Raw genomic sequence first — 11,850 nt, 5'->3', positions numbered from 1 at the left:
TTGTTGGTTAGTTTGTCTTCCATTGGAGCATAACCCCAACCCCTGGCATCCATCCCAGCCCCCTGGCCTGGGAGTTGCATTGGTCTGGATTCCAAATCCCAGCATTCCAGGTACTGACTTCTCCCCAGGGGAGGGTCAGGACCACTCCCACAGGGTATTTAAGCTCCCAGCGGTCCCAGGCTTGCATGTGCTCCTCACTTTTCTGTCACCCCTGCCGTGCTCTTGGCCATCCGAGAGCGCTGCACTTAATAAAACATGGGCGTTTTAAGTTGGTTTTAATCTGTTTTAATTGGATTTTTGTGTGCGGGCGGAGCATAAAAATCTTAGGATTTTTTTTTTTCGTAACAGTTCGGTTTATGTTTTACATTTGGTTTGGTTTGGGCGGAAGTTGCAACAGCAGAGGGAGGATGCAATGGAATGAAGAGATAAGTGGGATCTGACTGCGTGACGAGAGATCCACCAAGAATCAATAAAAGAAAAAAAAATATTGCTGTCTTTAAGGTATCAGCACAGACACAGAAAGTGTCGCAGCTGCTTTGCTAAAAGGAATCTGTGCACAGAAGAAAACATTTCCTCCCTTCCTCTTCTCCCTTCCGCCTTCCCTCTTCTCCCTTCCCCTCTCCGCCGGCACCTGGGGACCTTGACCCAGAGTGTAAGAAGTGAGGGGGCAGGGCAGAGACTGCTACAGCAGAGGTGAGGGGCAGAGGAGAGCAGAGACTGGAGAGGAAGGGAGGGGCAGGGAGGGGCCCTCAGGACCCGGATGTAGGTCTCTCTCCACCACCAGCTTCAGGAAGAGAATCATATTATATCACAGAGCTTTGGGTTCTGCCTCATCTGCCTCACTCCTGGACTCACTGAGCGATGCCCCATGCATTCTGCTGTCTTCTAGTGTTTTCCATCACTGCCGTGCTCCTGAGCTGCTCAGTCCTCAGTAGGAGATGGTGCCTGAGGCCTTGAACCTTGCTTGATCCAGCAAACCCAAACTTGTGTCCGGGTGCACAGGTCCACAGGTGCACCTGCTGACTCATTTCCCAACACTGCACATTTTCAGCTTTTTAAGTTTTTAAAAAACATTTAAGGCTAGGTTTACATCTCCTGGATTACTAATCATTTCTTGGAGTTTCCGCAATTATGTTGCAAATACATGTAGATTTACCCAAAGCAAACTGATCTCTTGATGAGTTTTTCCAGTGAACATAATGTAACACTATACATTATCACTTTCTACTGTCTACAATAAAGTTCCATATGGAAAGAGGGTGGTGGGTTAGCACTTTACTTCACGAAGGCCTTAAAAGCCATAGGCAAGGAAGAGTACAAAGCTGTAGAGGACTCAGCCACAGAACAAAACAACACAGGGAGGGAGAGAAGGAGGGAGGGAGGGAGGGAGGGAGATTGTAAATGTTGGGTCCACACGGGTGCGCAAAGATGGAGACAGACCACCAAAGTCTAATAATCCAGAAGCAAACTTTATTCCAGGAAAAAAAATTAAAATAAAAACCTCCATGGGGCACAAAAAGTTTATCAGCCAGCTGAGACCATGCCAGAAATGGATTTTGTAAGGCTGTGCCAAAGGCTGTTCTGAATCTATCTTCTTAGAGTAGGGGCATCAAGCACTAGGTCTGAACAAAGGAATTTTTGGAATCTCAAGGTAAAACTCAGATACAGATTGCCTTATTTTACAGTCTTCACTTTTCAGTTAAACTAGTGTTTGTACTTAGTCTATTATCTTCCTTGGTACTTCCAGGTAGAGTTTCCTGAAGCCCTGTGCTCTCCCCTTTGATGCTGCCAGTTTCACATAGCAGGGGTAATGTGCAACCCAGAGGTCATGTGTATCTGTCAGGAGCCATTTTCCCAAAGAGTATAGCAGGGACCATTGTCCTGGGGATGTTTGTGGAAAGCCCCATACCCCAACTGTATTGAGAACTGTTTGTTGGCAGAGCCCACCCCACACCCAACTATCTTGAGAGCTATCTGTTAGCGGAACCTGCCCCACATTCCAACTGTCTAGAGAACTGTTTGTGGTTGGAATCACAAAAGGAATGATTCTGCTTGCGTAGAGAACAGTAGGTGTATCGACTCATGACCTCATGACCAATGACTCATGACCAACGACTCGTGATCTCCTGACCAAGGACTCGTGACCGACTAGTGACCAAGTGTTGACTTGTGACCATTGCTGCCCCAGCAAGATCCCATGCCCCTGCCCCCTGCCCCCATCCCAAGCCAAATTCCTCATCCAAGGGCTATATAAGCTGCTGCCATTATGCTAATAAACGGAGGCTTTGACAACAGATCTTGCTTGGCCTCGTTCCTCTCTCCTGCCCATGTCTTTTCAGATAGCACCTCTTCGGGACCCTGGAATAACTGACCTGCCAGCCGGGTTACAACCCTAGACTAACTAGGTTACATGTATCTATATCCTAAAAGTTAACTCAGCTCATATCCCTTGTTAATCAAAGATGGATGGGGGTTTGGGGGTGGGGGGTGTTAGGCTCTCAGTTTGCAGAGAGATGCTTTGGCCGTGTATATATATATGGGATGTAAAGCACAGTAATCCACTGTTAACAGTTAATCCTTAAGCTGCTTAGAGAGCTGCTGACAGTCTGCTCTCATTCTCCTAGGCTTTATATTTCTTATTTATACATTCTTATTTCTGGAATCTCAACTGCTTCTGTCTCTTACCTGGGGCACAAGCCCCTCTCCCCCTGGCCAGTTCACCCTGAGCACCTCTACTTGTATTGCAGGTTAGGGGCCTTCTGGAATTCTGCTTCTCTGCCAGTTAAAGAACTAAAGGCAGGAAAACTATGGAGCACAGCAGGGAGGGTGGTGGAGTGAGATCTCAGACACAGCAGACCACAGCAACAGAGTCAGCCTGTCGAAGGCTTTTATTAGGGGAGAGGAAACACAATACAGAGCAAGACAGACAGACAGGAAAGACCCTGAGCAGAGCAGAGGGGGCCTCAGGAAGCTGAGGTTCTGTCTCTCCTTGATGTCTGGGGGCTCTTAAGGGTCTTCCACCCCCATTTTATGACTGTTCAGATTGAACAAAGACAGTGCAGCTGATAGATCCGTAAGTCTGGGGAAAACACATTCTGGTCTGGCTTTGGTCTTGTTGGACTGGTCCATAGGTGGTGGTGGGGTCCTACTGGCAGGAGGAAAAGCCCATCAGGCCTTTTTTGAAGCTGCCAGGCTTTTGTCTCAGGTCAGGAGGATGAGGAAGAAGTCACCATCTTGTAATTTCAGCATGTTTATGATCTAGTCATGGCCTCTCGACTTGTACCTTCTCCATGTATAAGAAAAGTCCTTCCATCCTCTCTTCCCTCTTGAGCTCCTTTTTGGCCTTGATCATTTCTTCCAGGATCCTTGCCTGTGCTGTTTGCTCTTTCATTTTTTTTCTCCCTTTTCCCATTTATCTCTTTCCCTTTAGCTGCCTTCCCTTTAGCCACACTGATTAGACAGTACACAGCCCTGTAGTCTGAGGGGAAAGAGACGTGGATGCTGGTGTGTCAGGTTTTGCAATGGGAAAGCCTCAGGTGAGGCCAGGGCAGCACCAGCCAACCAGAGACTGAAGACACCAGGGTCTGCTTCCATTGTCTCCCCAGCTCAGCTTGCTTCACCAGCCTCCTGTCTCCTGATTGGAAGTGCTCTTCCAACAAACGCACGATCAATACATGAATATTCTATCAGTGTGCTCACTGCTATTTGTTTGCTTTCATTGTAAGTATAGAGCATTGCAGGCAACTCAAACGTTAATTTTATCATTTGTGTTAGACGTAGGCATCTAACAACAATAATTAACCCCTGATTTCTTTTAGGAAAACAGATTTAAGATTTTATACATTATGTACCAGTTAGTTAGAGGTATTCCTTATAATCAACTGAAAATGGATGCTTTTTGTTTGTTTGATAGATTGATTTTCTTTTTTAAAGAAACCATACTGCAGGACTGGAGATATAAATTTAAAATCAAGTCAAATTTAGATTAAACCCTTTTTTAACAGGTCCAGGAGCATCCCGCTCCTCTGGCGGCCTGGGTAGGCGATAAGGCCTTGGCGGTGTCACTCGGCGTCCTCAGTAGGATTATCCTGCGACCATATGTCTTGGTTTGCTGTTCTTGCTGGAAGGGCAGAAGATCTTTTAAACTGAGTTGATCAAGGGGCTGCAACAGCTCTCAGAAAGGAAAATACCAGCTGTTGTGCCCAAATCCACTAAGTCCCCGCAAAAGCCAACAAGGAAACCAAGTCCCATATGTAAAAGCAAAGAGCCTTTATTTTAATCAAGTTTGCAAGCTCAGTCTCTGCACGTCCAGTGTATTGGAATAAATAGAGCACCCTGAGCTCAATTAGAACAGGGTTTTATAGTAGTAAAGGTGGGGGTGAGGGGTTTCTGAGGCTTTAAGACCCCTGACTGGCTGACATTTGTCTAGGGTGTCCTGGTGAAAGAACACTGGCAGGTGTTCCTATCTACACGCTTGGAATGTCAGGCATTTCCTTTGAATGGTCTGTTCTTGGGTGGGAGACGGGTAACTCAGCTTATGGTTCCTCTTGCAGCCAGGCATTGCTTCAGGGTAAACTACTGAGACTCGGGCCTCTTATTAAATTTATCGAGGGCTGAGTTCTACTCTGGCAGGTGATAATGGTTGGAAAAAAAGAACTTCCTTTGGGTGACCTGTCCATACTTAGCTTATCATGGGCTGGCCCCCACACCAGTAACATCTTTTATAGCAAAAATACTGACTATCTGGAACTTTGCCAGCAAAACATAGATTCAACATACCAGACTGGACCTAAAGCTAACCATATTTCCTCAGCTGCTGGGAAGATCCAGCATCAAAAAGCCACCATCATAGCTGGCACAGCAAACGTGAAAGAAGGATCCAGGCCATCCGGAAAGGCCTCCCATCCCACTGAACATGCATCTGTCCCTAGGCCTTCATCACAGTTTGTTCGAAGGAAAATGTCAGAGCCTGATGAGGAGCTGCTGTTTGATTTTCTTAACAGTCCCCAGAAGGAGCCGACGGGGAGAGTGGAGATCAAGAAAGAGAAGGGCAAAGTGCCCGTCTTTCCAAGCTCTCAGTCCTCAAGCGTCGGTTCTGTGGACGCAAGTGTAACCACCACCAAGGCCACTGAAGAGAATCCTGGGAGCCAAAGTCCTGAAGGGAACAGTTCTGATTCTGGGCCTGCAGGCCACCAGGGATCCTCGAAGGAAAGCACGGAGCACAGCCCAGCACCTACCGATGGGAACAGATTGCATGAATTGTCTAATCTCCACCTGGAGAATCAGTTGCTCAGGAATGAAGTCCAGCCTTTAAACCAGGAAGTGGCCTCACTACTTCAGAGATCCAAAGAAACTCAAGAAGAATTAAGTAAGGCAAGGGCAAGAGTTGAAAAATGGAATGTTGACCATTCAAAAAGTGATCAAATATATCGGGAACTATGAGCCCAAGTTGATGACCTTACTGAAGCCGTGGCTGCAAAGGATTCCCAGCTGGCTGTGCTCAAGGTGCGACTGCGGAAGGCTGGCAGGTGCTGAGTTCCCGCAGGGTAGCACTGGAAACCTTGCAGAGTGAAAAGCCACCAATAATGCAGGATCACAAGGAAGGCAGTAGCCTACAGAACCACGCTCTGCAAACTCTTCAGGAGAGGCTGCATGAAGCCGATGCCACTCTGAAGAAAGCAGGAGAGCTACAACCAGATGCAGAGTGAGTTCACTGCGTGCCTTAATCAAATGGAAGCGGAACGTCAGAATTTGGCAGAAGCGGTTACTCTGGCAGGAAGAAAGTACTCTGAGGAGAAGAAGGTTGATGAGCTCCAGCAGCAAGTCAGGTGACATAGGTCGGGCTTGGAGTCTTCTAGGCAGGAATTAGTTGACTACAAGCAGAAAGCTACGCAAATACTGCAGACTAAAGAAAAATTGATAACCAGTTTAAAGGAAGGCTCCAGGTTTGAAGGCCTGGAGAGCCGTACTGCTGGCAGCATGGAGCTAGAACTTCGACGTGAGAAGGAGATGCAAAAGGAGGAGACCCAGAAGCGGATGGGCCAGATACATCAGTTGAGATCTGAGTTGCAGGATATGGAGGCTCAGCAGGTTAGTGAAGCACAATCAGCAAGAGAACAGTTCCAAGATAGCTAGGCAGAAAGCCTCTAAACAAAAGCTGGAGACTGAGCTGGACCGGATGAAACAGGAATTCCATTAGGTGGAAGAAGATCTCCATAGAACAAAGAACACCATACAATGCAGAATTAAAGATCGAGAGGAAGAAATTCAAAAACTAAGGAACCAGCTTACCATTCATTTACAATGTAATAAAGGTTACAGGTAAAAAGCTATACTTGGAGCAAAAAAAGGCCTTATTACACAGATGTACAAATCTGTACAAAGCTCATACAATGGTTCCTACCTTGTCTCCTGTTAGCCAGGTCTAGCCTGGAGCTCTGAATAACCAGACAGCGCTACTGGGTGGTGGTGGTGGGGTATATGGGGGTAGGGGGAGCCTCCAAACCAACAGCTTGGCAATGGCCTCCTGATACGAACCTGGTCCTTGCAAAGTAGAGTCTTTTCCTGTTCAACGTGAGCCACCCTAACTGGTCATATTTTTAAGAAACTGCCTCGTGGCACACACACAAAAGTTGATGCCACAAGAGGGCAGCACAAGATTCTATAGCTCTGGATTCCTCCTGAATGTGTGTGACTTCACATGAAAGGTCTCTAACTGGTACTTTAGCCCCACCCCTAGTCTCAATATTACATATTAGGGGCCCAGGAGACTTTCTGAAAGACGATACCGCACACACAGAAAGTTTCCTCCCTAGTTCATTAGCCCCTTTGCCAGCCTCCACCCATCCCACCCACTCCATAGCCAAAAATATCAAATCAATAAGGAAGCTGTGGGCTTCTTGCCTGGCCAAGCCTCCTTTGCGTATTTCTTCTTCCTGGGTTCATTGACAGCTTCAGGGCTATAGACTGCAGGGTTTGGTGTGGGGTTTATGGTCACTGCCGACGGCACAACAGGAGTCAAGTCCACATCAGGGGCGAGGTTCGGGTATGGCATGGGCAAGCCACCTCTGAGTGCTGTCCCATGGATGTCATGCGGTTGGAAGCCTGTTTCACTATGTGTGGGGGGCAAGTCTCTCCCCCCCCATAGTCCTCCGCTGAAGGCAAAGTTCTGTATGCGCCTGCTTCCTGTCTCCTTCAGGCCCAGAGAGCCAGAGCCCTCCATTCGTTTCTTCTTGACTGGAACCACTGCAGTCTGCACCATGTTCCTGGAAGCCTCCGACAGAGGGATCCACATCCTCTGAGTTGATAATTTCATCGTCCACACTGAGAGTCACCTGTGAGTTCTTTCTCTTCCTCTTTGGTCTCTGAATATCCAGATTTCCCTCCTCAATAGTGAGAGCTGAAATCCGTTTGCTGTGGGCAGTGTTGAACTCTGTCAGGTTATCAAGCTCGGTCTCCTCTTCTGGAAATTCCCGCGAGCCCTTGAGTTCATCATCCCCTCCAGCCATCTGCTCGTCTCCCTGAACAGTTGATGGTAATGTCTGAGGCTTCTCCCGCAGAGTGTATGCCTTGTGGATGTACCGAATGAGACCGCGGAATCAACGGGAATCTCTTGAGGCTTGTGAGGTTCCACCCGAATGTGACCCAAGAAACTGCCACGAGTGCTATTGAGATCTACCAAGAAAATTCTCTTCATGTGCCGCCTGGACTCCAGAGTGGGACTGGTGATCGATGGTGAAGTCAGACAAATCAGGGTTTCTCCCAAATAAGTAATACTTCTTCTCATCAATAATCAGTTTCTCAATTAGCTTGTCTCCTTTCACTACATCCAGATGCAAGCCAGGCGGGGGCTTGCCTGCCAAGTCGGGCCATCGGACAGAGGCCTGAGGCGGAGTTCGCTGCTGCCTCCATCTTGCATCTCCCTCTCCCGTTCGGCGGCCCGAAGCACGCCCGGATACTGGGAGACAGAGAGGGAAGAGGCCGCCTCCCAGCAGCCTGTGCGCGCGCACGCAGACACGCACGCACAAAGCAAGAACCTTACCAACAAAACTTTAAGCAATAGCAGTCCGTCAGAGCTAGAAAGATGACTCCATCAGCTGACAGAGACACACATCCAGAAGCCGACACTCATCCAGAAGCCTCAGCACGGAAGAGAGCTCCTTAGTCTTCCAACTAGAGCGCCTGGAGCCGCAGGTGCACTCTGCCTTCCCCGGGCCCGGCAGCGGATCCTCCATTAACATGTCTGGAATTGACAGTGGTGAAGGGACACGCTTGCAAAATGATCCTGTTCTTTCCAGTGACACAGAAACTAATCTGGCAGGAATGTATGGAAAGGTACGCAAAGGTACCAGTTTAGTATCCGCCTGGGAATTTTCCTCCGAAGATGCCCCATTGCACGAGAATTTGTAATTACCTATATGGCTTTGCTTCACCTCTGGGTCATGATTGTCCTGCTGACTTAATCACCGGAAATGCACCATGACCAACTGTACGGCAAGTGAACGGAGCCATTGGTTCCCAAGGGTGCCTGCCATTGTCCAGAGCTGGGATCTCCAGAAAGACCAACACCTAAGACTGCTCGGAATAGTGCACAAGATGGTTTCATCGTGGAATGCTTTTAATTTTATTACTCTGGTTTCTGACTCTCCCTTATTTTCATGAGAGTCTCTAAATGCAGGCAGGAATTTGACAAATTCAGCTCTGCTTTTTCTGAGTACAATTGCTAGATAGATAGATAGATAGATAGATAGATAGATAGATACCTGGAGTGGTTGTTCTGTAGAGACCTTTCTATATTTTAGGTGACACTGGTTATGGGTTGTAATCAGGGAAACTAATTGTATTTAAGAATAAAAATAAAAAAAGATTTCTTTTTAATAAAAAAATCCTTAACATGAAAAATTTGTTTACTTATTTTAATAACTATGTGTATGAGTGTTTGCTGCATGTATGCATATGACCATACCCATGCCTCAGGCTCTCTCAGGACAGAGAGTGCAATGGATCCTCTGGAACTGGAGTTACAGATGGTTGTGAGCTACCATGTGGGTGCTGGGACTAGAACTCAGTTTCTCTGAAAGAGAAGCCAGTGCTTTTAACTGCTAAGACATCACTCCAGACCCTACAATAGACCCTTTAAAAAATCAGAAGCACATACATGTATCTATTTGTGAGGTTATTCAAAGACACATTTTCCATATTTTTATAGAATCAGAGAACACTATCACCTGCATACCGTGAAATATCTTTGCACCATAGTTCATTTTCCATGTCAAGCCAGTCTTGAACATCATTTAAGACATTCCACAAAAGTAAAGTATCTAATTTTATGTGTTTAAAATTTTAGTGGCACTATTACAAAGCTACAATACGGAAAACAGCCTGGTATTTGGCATAAAAATAGATAGGAGGATGAATGGAACAGATATTAATAATAACAGATATAATTAATATCGAAGACCCAGATATTAACCCATACACCTTTGAGCACCTGATTTTGACAAAGAAGCAAAAAATATCAAATGGAAATAAGAAAGCATATTTGACAAATGGTGCTGGCATCACTGGATCAACATGTAGAAGAATGAAAATAGACCCACATCTATCACCATGCACAAAACTCAAGTCCAAATGGATCAAAGACCTCAACATAAAGACAGCCACATTGAATCTCATAGAAGAGAAAGTGGGAAGTACACTTGAACACATTGGCACAGGAGACCACTTCCTAAATATAACCCCAGCAGCACAGACATTGAGAGAAACAATTAATAAATGGGACCTCCTGAAACTGAAAAGCTTTTGTAAAGCAAAGGACGTGGTCAACAAGACAAAATGACAGCCTACAGAATGGGGAAAGATCTTCACTCACCCCACATCAGACAGAGGTCTAATCTCCAAAATATACAAAGAACTCAAGAAATTGGTCATCAAAGGAACCAATAATCAAATCATCTCTGCAGGACCCATTGGCATATTCTGTGTGGGCGGTGCTGGCAGGTGAGACTGCATATTTTGATTAGAGTCTGCTATTGTAGCAAGGTATACCAGGTCGTATGCAAGATCTACTGATACTAAGAGCACTCTGACGCCTTCCCTTTAATCTGATAGTCCATTATACACTGAATAAGATAGTTATTTTCATCCAGCATCTTCTGGATGGTGGCAGGCATGATCTCCCCCTTGTCCTGCTGCTTTGAGGCTGCCAACGCCGCAGACGTGTTGCCACCAAGCCCGCAATCGGCGAGTCCTGGTGTAGATTCTTTTATATTGATACAAATTCCAATTATATTGAATATGCCCCTATTTCTGTTTGCAATATTTGTATACCTATGCAAAGATATTTTGTCATCTTGTATGCATGCATGTTTCTACCTCTGTTTAAGACATTTCATATACTAATACAATTTTAGGATATATTTATCATATTGCACTATACATTTCTACCTTTAATCAAGATACTTATACATTGTTTACATTTAGAGGTCATTGTCCTCATTTTCTGCACAATTGTCTAAAGATTGTATAATAATCTAATATGAAGTCTTAGTCTTTGAGTTATATAGGTATTAAGAATTATAGGTCAATAGTCATTCGTGTTTGTCATACTTATAGTTAGACTAATCAGGTTCTTTAGATACGTAGAGATTGTATTCCATATAGATAGGTAATCTTCAACCACTTTAAAGAACTGTAGGATATAGCATTTAAATAACTTAGGGTTCTGTTGATGTGAGATGCAATTGCTCCTGGCAGCACCAATCTATCCCCAAGAGAGCTTTGAGCACCAAAGACACTCCACTTGGAGCTTGTTTTCTTTCTCCACTTGGCAAAACTGGCCTTTGAACAAGGAACTGCCCATGCTTCTACCACAGCCAAAATGCATGGTGACCGGACAGGATAAACAGGTTACAAGAACAAAGACTGTCAAACATGGTAAGACATATCAAACATTGCCAAGACATGGTAAGATAGTCATGAAAATTTTCTTGCCTCTAAAAATGGTCTGTCAATTACTCTAGGCCTTAGCCAAAGTTGGTTGCTCCACCATTGCAAATGAGACTTTGGGTGATTGCCCAGGTAGCCAGTTGTCTCTGTCATTTATTGCACATTTCAGAAGGTGCTTGATTGCACTCAAGTAATATTTTCTCCCTTCTCAGGTCTTCGATACTGTTGAAGACTAGATAGTCATAATTACTTTTCTCTTATGACTTAGCCAAGCCATTTTTTTAATATTTATTTATTATGCATACAATATTCTGTCTGTGTGTATGTCTGCAGGCCAGAAGAGGGGACCAGACCTCATTACAGATAGATGGTTGTGAGCCACCATGTGGTTGCCGGGAATTGAACTCAGGACCTTTGGAAGAGCAGGCAATGCTCTTAACCACTGAGCCATCTCTCCAGCCCAAAACTTTTGTTTTTAATGTTTGAGTTCATTCAACTATTTTCTAATATTGATATATTTAGGAAGCCAATGGATATATTTAGGAAGCCTAACCCGTTGACCGATCCGGGTTAGGAAAGAGATTGAGTCTATGTGAAGGGGTGATTTATAGTATTTTTTGCAAGCTACTTTAAATCACTAAGTGTTGAAGGGCATGTTGCCCTTTTCTGAAGCAGTTTGATTCATTGGGTCCTTATTTATGGGGGCCAGCAGAGCATCTTAAATTTTCCTCTTTTAAAGTGTTCTTTTCAACATCCTATGAGGGTCCTTCTCCGACGGGGAGAGGAAGGTTGGGGCTCACTGTTCGATGTATGGGGAAAGTCCCTCTCTCTATAAACCCTGTGACTTAGCAGCTAGGGGAAGCAATGCAGAAAATTCAAACTAACAGAAAAACCATGAGACCC

General features: G+C 45.3%; 2 pseudogenes; one reads left to right on the top strand and one right to left on the bottom strand.

Moving 5' to 3' along the window:
- Positions 1 to 1,371: 1,371 nt before the first annotated feature.
- On the top strand, positions 1,372 to 8,501 carry LOC126495568 (golgin subfamily A member 5-like; annotated as a pseudogene).
- LOC126495567 (nuclear inhibitor of protein phosphatase 1-like) lies at positions 4,255 to 8,151 on the bottom strand (annotated as a pseudogene).
- Positions 8,502 to 11,850: the final 3,349 nt, after the last annotated feature.

The sequence above is a fragment of the Alexandromys fortis genome, unplaced genomic scaffold, assembly GCF_014885135.2.
Source record: "Alexandromys fortis isolate MF-2015 unplaced genomic scaffold, M_Fortis_MF-2015_v1.1 scaffold_524, whole genome shotgun sequence".
Taxonomy (NCBI): Eukaryota; Metazoa; Chordata; class Mammalia; order Rodentia; family Cricetidae; genus Alexandromys; species Alexandromys fortis.
The sequence above is the reverse complement of the archived record's forward strand: the minus strand, read 5'-3'. Positions and strand labels throughout refer to the sequence as shown.